At 41.5% G+C, this 9,288-nt stretch overlaps 1 pseudogene; it reads right to left on the reverse strand.

Moving 5' to 3' along the window:
* Nucleotides 1-7,145: 7,145 nt before the first annotated feature.
* LOC109563516 (large ribosomal subunit protein eL6 pseudogene) lies at nt 7,146-8,116 on the reverse strand (annotated as a pseudogene).
* Nucleotides 8,117-9,288: the final 1,172 nt, after the last annotated feature.

Below are 9,288 nucleotides of genomic sequence, written 5' to 3' on the forward strand. Positions count from 1 at the left end.
AACGAGTTTTGAGGAAGTCCCTGGAAGGTGCCTAATAAACGCTGTTGTGGTACTCCTGATTGCAAAACTACTGGCCTCCACTGTGCTGCCAGTTCCCCATTATAGAACTTGGAATATTATAGAACTTAGCGCACTTGCTTTTTAAAATTTTTAATTTATTTATTTTTGGCCATGGATTTTAGTTTGCTGATCAGAGATTGATTCTCTTGGACCCATGGAACTTTATAGAACTTGGAACATTATAGGACTTACTGAGCTTTTCAAAATTTTAAAGTTTATTTATTTTTTGGCTGCACAGCACATGGGGATGGAACCTGTGCCTCCTGCAGTGGAAGCTCAGAGTCTTAACCATTGGACTGCCAGGGAAGTCCCCTAGACAGCCTGTTTTTGCCATGTACAAGCCCAGTGAGCCCAGGCACTGGGTATCCCCAGGTGCATCTGTGCTTCTAGGAGAGCTGGGGGATATGGCTCACATGCCGCCCAGCAGCATCCAGAACCTGACTCTGCTCAGCGTTCAGGCTCCAAAAGGCATTCTAGAGGGTATGTCTATTGCTAGTTTGTCAGAGAACTCTCCATTAGTAATGGTTAATTTTATTTTGATTTGTGTGTGTGTATGTGCATGGTGTGGGGAAGGGGGAGACTTGAAATTTGCCTTCTGTCCCTCTCATTCTTCATTTCCATTTCCCATCTACTCTGTCAAATCTCCCAGATATGTCTCTGATATCTGATGTGTAGTCATGGATATGGCTTGAGAGAGTCCTCAGGATTTTCATTGGTCCCCATGTAAATTAGGGCTGCAAATAGTACTTGGGTGGGTTTGGGTATTACCTAATTCCACAAACCAGTGATACACAAATTTTGGCTCTGGACCATGGGTTCCAATCCCCATTCTTACAAGGTATACACCTTATTGCTACAATTCTATGGACTCTATTGGTCACTTTGCAAATCAAGTTAAAGAAAATCTTTATGAATATATATTCGATTTAGAACTACATAACATTTTCTTCTAAATGTTAGATTATCCAAATTCAAAGAAGAAAAAAAGAGCATGTATTTTGACTTAATCACTAATAAGTCATCAGGTAGTGAAGTATCTTTTAAGTGTGTGTTAGCCAGGTCTTGGCAATCTCTTTGTGACATTAATAATAGGAGAAAATAACAAAATTTCAATATTCCTCTTGGTGCTGGAGAATTTGAGGCACAGGCAGCTTCAGAGAGAGCTTCATGCTTCTCCTTCATGCTTGACCTTGCATTAGAATAACCTGGCTGCTGCTGCTGCTAAATTGCTTCAGTCATGTCTGACTCTGTGCGACCCCATAGACATCTGGCAGCCCACCAGGCTCCCCCGTCCCTGGGATTCTCCAGGCAAGAACACTGGAGTGGGTTGCCATTTCCTTCTCCAATGCATGAAAGTGAAAAGTGAAAGTGAAGTCGCTCAGTCGTGTCCGACTCTTAGCGACCCCATGGACTGCAGCCCACCAGGCTCCTCCATCCATGGGATTTTCCAGGCAAGAGTACTGGAGTGGGGTGCCATTGCCTTGGAGGGCTTGTTAAAACACTGGGCCCCACTCCTACATATTCTGATTCAGTAGGTCTGGGACAGGGCTCAGGAATTTTTTATTTCTAACCATTTCCCTGGTGCAGCTGATGCTGCTGGTACAAGGACCACACTCTGAGAATTGATGGTCCAGTAGATAAAAATAATCTCAGGTTGAAGTCTGATGATTATTTTGAGTCCCTTCCTCCAGGCCAGAGCTTGTTTCATGGCCTCTTCCCTCATTAGCATTGGTGTTTAATATAGCTGATCATTTTCAACTACATTTTTTAACTGTGTGCTTTTTATATTAAGTAGATAAAAGATTAGAAAGCAGGTGGAACATCCACATCCAAACCAGAAGAGGGCATTTTGGGGAAGAATTCCTAGTGTTCTACATCAGGGGTTGGCAAATGATGGTCCATGGGTCAAATCTGGCCCATTGTTTGTTTTTGTAAATGAAGTTTTATTGGGATGCAGTCACCTGTTGATTTTTTGTATTGTCAATGGCTGCTTTTGGGGCTATAATAGCAGAGTAGTAGTTGCAGCAGATATCTCATTATCCGTAGAGGCAAAAATGTTTAGTATCTGGCGTTTTACAGAAAACATTTGCCTACCCTGGGTCTGTGTGTTTCTCTGAACAACTGTTGGCTGATTTAGGGAAGCTTTTCTCTTGAAACCCAGCAGTAAGCAACATCAGTTTACTTAAGCAGATATGAAACTTGAATCCTAACACTTTCTTCCGCCCTTTCTCAACTCTTCTCCCTCAACATGGAAAGTGGCCCATTAAGTGAAATGAAACTTGGCCCAATCAGCGATATTTAGAAAGTGGAAGGTGAAAGTGTTGACATCTGCTTGTATTTTGTGGTCCGAGCTTCTCTGGTAGCGCGTGATACGGCAAGAGAGTTCTAGTTTGTGGCGCATCTCACGTTTTGTGAGAGATTGTCTCGTGTTATCTGACCTTAGTTGGATTTATGCCTACTAAGAAATGTGCTTTGATGAAAGATCTGCCTTTCTTCTTAACAGTGGCTGTCTAGGTGAATTCTTCCTTCCCTCAGTTTTGGTAATTTCAGTTAAGTGTATTCACTGCAATTCAATATCTGTATGTGTACATTAATGAACATGTAGGTATATTTTCAGTAATACCCAGGCACATCCATCGTAGCTCTTTGCCTCTTACCTCCTTTCTGGTCTTATCTGCTCCTCTGCATTTGGTTCATATTACCAGAGAAGTGGCCACCAAGATAGGAGTAGAAGTGTAGGAGATATTTGGGGGGAAAATGCCTGGGAAGATTTAAGATGAAGAGGCAGGAGTGGTGGGAAGAATGTCACCCTGCAGAGCAGATCTGGCTGGAGAAAAGGAGGAGACAGCATACGAAGGCTTCCACACAGTGCTGTTCTCATAGGGTTGTGCCCCAGTAGCATGAATTCTTGAGCCTATGTCCCCGGGAGGGGTCAGTGCTACTTGCCAAAGTGATTGGTTGGGGGCAACTGGGAAAGAGTGTCCCCAGCATGAACACAGCAGTGGGCCCACAGGGGTAGCAGGTGGGTGCCGGTGAATGTGCTAGAATATGCAGGAGATCCGAGAGACATATGTTCATAGCCTCTGTACCCTTATACCACTCTTATCTTGCCACCAAAGTTGTCATTAAAAAAACAGAAAAAAACCCCAAAAGTTCACCCATAGACCTGTGATAGTTCTGCTTTCCTTGCAGAATAGTCTGGGTCACTTACGGTGCTCTGCCATCTGACCCCACCCGCCTTTCCTCCGCCATACATATAATATGGCTTGCACGTGCCTCCCTTCTCTGTCACTGGCACCAAGCCATGTGGTTCCTTTTTCCTCATCTGCCCTTCCTCTCTCAGCCACTCATTGAAATCTTATTTCCTTTAGAAATATTTCGCCCTGGAACCTTGAAAGTCCAATTTACTTAGGAAACATTATTTGAAGTTATATGCTAAATGCTGTGAAGAGTCCAAAGATGAATCAGATATGGATTCTGCTCTGAAGGATTAACTTTAATAGGAAAAGTGATACTCTATAAACAGTATTAAAAGGAACATGTAAGAAAAGGTATAAGAGCTGAGCACAGAAAAAAATATGGTGGGAATTTAAAAGAGGGAAAGATTACCTTCACAGCATAGAAATCTACTCTGAGAGGTGGGCCTTGAAGAATCAGTGAGAGTTGGGCATGAGGAGCTGAGAGGGACGGGAATTCCAGGTTAAAAGAATAACAAGGGCATAGGTATGGATTTCTGTAGAACAGCTTAGTGACTAGGGTTTTCAAACTGCACATAAGATCCATTAGTAGACTATTAAATGAATTTATAGGTCTTCTTACTGGAAAAACAGGAAGAAAATAAATAAAACAGAATACGATTGAGAATGTTTGGAGTCTATGGCATGTAGTAAGTATTTTGTGAAATGTGTATATGTATATATATATTTCCATGTATTTAATGGATCACTATAGAAATGTATTTCATTAAAAAAAACTTTTTCATCTTATATTAGAATGTAGGTCAAGCTGGAATCAAGATTACCAGAAGAAATAACAATAACCTCAGATATGCAGATAACACCACCCTTATGCAGCAAGTGAAGAAGAACTAAAGAGCCTCTTGATGAAAGTGAAAGAGGAGAGTGAAAAAGTTGGCTTAAAGCTCAACATTCAGAAAACTAAGATCATGGCATCCAGTCCCATCACTTCATGGCAAATAGATGCGGAAACTGGAAACAGTGGCTGACTTAATTTTGGGGGGCTCCAAAATCACTGCAGATGGTGACTGCAGCCATGAAATTAAGAGACGCTTACTCCTTGGTAGGAAAGTTATGACCAACCTAGACAGCATATTAAAAAGCACATTACTTTGCCAACAAAGGTCTGTCTAGTCAAGGCTACAGTTTTCCCAGTAGTCATGTATGGATGTGAGAGTTGGACTATAAAGAAAGCTGAGCACCGAAGAATTGATGCTTTTGAACTGTGGTGTTGGAGAAGACTCTTGAGAGTCCCTTGGACTGCAAGGAGATCCAACCAGTCCATCCTAAAGGAAATAAGTCCTAAGTGTTCATTGGAAGGACTGATGTTGAAGCTGAAACTCCAATACTTTAGCCACCTGATGCGAAGAGCTGACTCATTTGAAAAGACCGTGATGCTGGGAAAGATTGAAGGTAGGAGGAGAAGGGGACGACAGAGGATGAGATGGTTGGATGGCATCACCGACTCAATGGACGTGAGTTTGGGTGGACTCTGGGAGTTGGTGATGGACAGGGAGGCCTGGAATGCTGCAGTCCATGGGGTTGCAAAGAGTTGGAAATGACAGAGTGACTGAACTGAACTGAACTGAGAAAGTAGCTGATTAACATTTTGTGATAATTTCAGGTGGACAGCAAAGTGACTCAGTCATACACATATATGTGTCCATTCTCCTCCAAACTCCCCTCCCATCCAGGCTGCCACATAACATTGACAATGTCCCCTGTGCTATACAGTAGGCCCTTGGTTGTCCGTTTTAAATACAGCAGTGTGTACATGTCAATCCCAAACTCCATTACTATCAGTTTTCCCACCCTTCCCCTCTGGTAACCGTAAGTTCCTTTTCTACATCTTGGGGTCTATTTCTGTTTTGTAAATAAGTTCATTTGTATCATTTGTTTTAGTTTTGCATATAAGCTGTACTATATCCCTTGCTGCTGCTGCTGCTAAGTCGCTTCAGTCATGTCCGACTCTGTGCGACCCCATAGACAGCAGCCCATCAGGCTCCCCCGTCCCTGGGAATCTCCAGGCAAGAACACTGGAGTGGGTTGCCATTTCCTTCTCCAATGCATGAAAGTGAAAAGTGAAAGTTAAGTCACTCAGTCGTGTCCGACTCTAAGTGACCCCATGGACTGCAGCCTACAAGGCTCCTCCGTCCATGGGATTTTCCAGGCAAGAGTACTGGAGTGGGGTGCCTTTGCCTTCTCTGACTATATCCCTTACTGTGGGCAAATTTTTGTTTTATTTGAGTTTATTCAACAATACAAATTTATAAAACATTTCTTATATACCAGCCACTGGGTAAAATTCTAGGTAAACAGTGATGAAAAAACTGACGTATGCTCTTCCTTCATGGAGATTATGATCTAGCACAGGGGTTCCCAAGCTTTAGCAGCATCAGAAACACCTGGAAGACTTAATAAACTACAGATCGCTTCAGAATTTCTCATTCATTAGGTCTGGTGTGGGCTCTGGAACTTTGCATTTCTATGAAGTTCTCAATCGATGCTAAAGATCCTGGTAAGGGACCACATTCGGCACTGGTCTAGTGAGCTACTTAAATAAATACAAATAAGTATCTGATGGCTGTTAAGAGAAAGAAGAATACAGAACTGTGTGTGTGTGAGAGAGAGAGAGAGAGAGAGAGAGAACTGAGAAAACTATTATGATTTGGGTAGTTAGGGATGATGTCTGAGAAAATAGCTTTCAGGCAGCAGGAACATCATATCAATGACCCAGAGGAACTGAAAGCATGAGTGAGAGAAAGATTTGAATTGAGACTGGTAAGTACGGGCTAGATCATGTGGAGTCTTTAGTCCAATGACATTCAAATTGGAATGTGTTCATTCTTAGAGAGTATGTAGACTTTCTAATGGGTATGCAGGCACATGTAATGTTTAGGAGAATCATCTTCTTCTGTGCTCTTTTTTTGTTGTTGTTTGTTTGTTTATTTTATTTTAAACTTTACATAATTGTATTAGTTTTGCCAAATATCAAAATGAATCCACCACAGGTATACATGTGTTCCCCATCCTGAACCCTCCTTTTAAAATGGATCTACCCATGGCCAATATTTTGGTAGCTCTCATTTACCTTTTCCTTTTATGAATAAAGCCTTATCTCCTTATCAACTTCTCTCCTAGTGAATCTTGCTTAGGGTATAAAATACTTGGGGAATAAACTAAGGAATAACTTGAAATACAACTCAGCAAGATAAAATAACTCAATTAAAAAAACTCAAAAAACCTTGGTGTTGAAAGGGGGGGAAGTAAATTACTCTTATCATGGAATTAAAATAAAACCTGTTCTCAAGGCAGTTGGTCTCTAGTTCTTGGCTTTCAACAAAATTGAAGGAGGCCCTAAATAAGTTGTCAGCAGGTAGGGCATTAAAAGTAATTTTTGATGATGGATCACTTTGTTATTTTGATATATAACTAGAAAGGAGAGTCTAGCCTTTAATGTCATTCCTTAACAAAACTTTTCTTTCCTCGAGGTGGATAAAACAAGCACTTTCTCTTACCTCTATGAAAAATTAGAAAAAGAAATAACTCTGAAAACTGTCATAATTTAGTAATGTGAAGTGAAGTTGCTCAGTCGTGTCCGACTCTTTGCAACCCCATGGACTGTAGCCTACCAGGCTCCTCTGTCCATGGGATTTTTCAGGCAAGAATACTGGAGTGGGTTGCCATTTATTCTCCAGGAGATCTTCCTCCCAGGGATTGAACCCGGGTCTCCCACATTGTAGGCAGACACTTTATCTTCTGAGCCACCAGGTACTATCAAATCATAGATGCATGAATTAATTGGGATAAAAACAGGGTTGTGGAATTCATTATGAGATTCATTTCTGATACAGTGTACGTATTTAATCATTATCCATAAAATTTACAATATATTTACGTTATGTTGAGGAGCTTTATACTTGTGATCAACATAATACCTACACCACCCAGAATAATTTTTGGGGGTCAGTGTATCAGTTCTTTGTAAGATATTTAGGACACCAATTTGTGAGCAGAAACACAGAACAGAGGTAGCCCTGAAACTGAGGGATGGCTTTGATTTTTTGGCAGAATTTGTGAGTCCAGGTCTCTCAGATCAACCCTGTGCTGCTCTGTGAGCTTGAATTTCCCTTCCTCTGCATCGAAGGTCTTACCTTCCTGGTGTCTGGGATTTATGAAGCTGCTTCTTCTTGAAATAAGCCTCAGGGAGATGTTTGGGATTTCCACACCACTCATCAGTGATGACAAGTTTCTGGTGTGTTCTAACAGAGGAACTCGACTGAGGACCAGAGGTCCAGTCACGAGCAGCATGCTACTGCTCAGCTGCTTTAAGAAAACCACCGTCATGCCTCTGTGGTGCCCGGCGAGGATGCTTGGAATGGTGCTGGGAGTGATGCTAGCTCACAGCTTCCTCACATCTGATGGAAGGGTTTTCTCCTGAGGCTCACCAGCTTTCAAGGTGCATCTTCAGTGGAGCAGTATCCAGGTGTTCTGTGAAGCTTAGCCATTTGGATCCCATCATTTCTGTCACCCCCACCCAAACTAGTTTTGTGTGGTAGAAAGAAATTTCTCTTTAATTTCAGTCTTAAATGTAGCTTATGATTACTTCCTCTTTTCCACGACTTTGCTGGAACACAAAGCAGATGGGGAAAAGCTGCCAATTTATCTGACTAGGATGGGGTTTTGGTTGTTGTGGGATTTCCCCTTTTGAGGTGTTTTGGCCTTGAGGTTACCCTTCTTAACCTTGCCCTGGCATCAGCCTTCTTGGCTTTATGTTTCTTCTTCTTATTATCCAGCTTCTCTGTGTTTTCATCCACCATCTTGCAAGATGGGCAAGAGGCAAAATAGTATTTTTTTTTTTTAACATAGAACATTTATGTCCATGCTGCTACCGCTAAGTCACTTCAGTCGTGTCCGACTCTGTGCGACCCCATAGAGGGCAGCCCACCAGGCTCCCCCATCCCTGGGATTTGGGTTGCCATTTCCTTCTCCAATGCATGAAAGTGGAAAGTGAAAGTGAAGTCGCTCAGTTGTGTCTGACTCTAGCGACCCCATGGACTGCAGCCTACCAGGCTCCTCTCTCAATGGGATTTTGTAGGCAAAAGTACTGGAGTGGGGTGCCATTGCCTTCTCTGATTTATGTCCATAGAAAAACTTAAAAAAAAATTTATCTCAATCTATCTCTGTCTTTATTAATATGGCTCTAACTCTATATATAGAACAGAAATATATATATATATATGTATGTGTGTATACATATATATTTTTGCTGTTGTTTTTAGTCATAAAATATATATGTATACACACACACATATACATATATATTTTTGCTGTTGTTTTTAGTCATTAAATGTGTCTGACATTTTTTTGGCCCCATGGTCTGTAGCCCTCTAGGCTTCTCTGTCCATGGGATTTCCCAGGCAAGAATACTGGAGTGGGTTGCCATTTCTTTCTCCAGAGGATCTTCCTGACCCAGGGATCGAACCCGTATCTCTTGCATTGGCAGATGGATTCTTCACCATTGAGCCACCAGGGAAGCCTATATTTATATAATAAAATGACCAACATAATAAAATGTTCATAATAACATTAAAAATCAACAAAAAGACTTTGAACCAGAAAAAGTATAAGGATAACTCATTGCTGTAAGTATAATGGAAATATGAGTTTAAGGAGAAAGTGAATTGTCCTCAGATACAGAAGAAGGAGTCCATGACTGTCTAGAGGAGTGGACTAGATTGGAATATAGGAGGTTTCTGGAAAAGAAGGGATTAGCCTTGGGAGGAGCAGAGATAAGAAAAGCCAGAGCTATGGGTGAGTGGTCTGAGGTGTGAGGGCTCCCTTTCTTTTTCTTTTTCTTTTTTTTTAAATATTTATTTTTACTTATTTATTTTATTTGGCTGTGAAGGGTCTTAGTTGTGGCATGTGGGATCTAGATTCCTGATCAGGAATTAAATCTGAGCCCCCTGCACTGAGAACATGGAGTTTTAGC

This window comes from Bos indicus, chromosome 9 (genome assembly GCF_029378745.1).
Source record: "Bos indicus isolate NIAB-ARS_2022 breed Sahiwal x Tharparkar chromosome 9, NIAB-ARS_B.indTharparkar_mat_pri_1.0, whole genome shotgun sequence".
Classification (NCBI taxonomy): Eukaryota; Metazoa; Chordata; class Mammalia; order Artiodactyla; family Bovidae; genus Bos; species Bos indicus.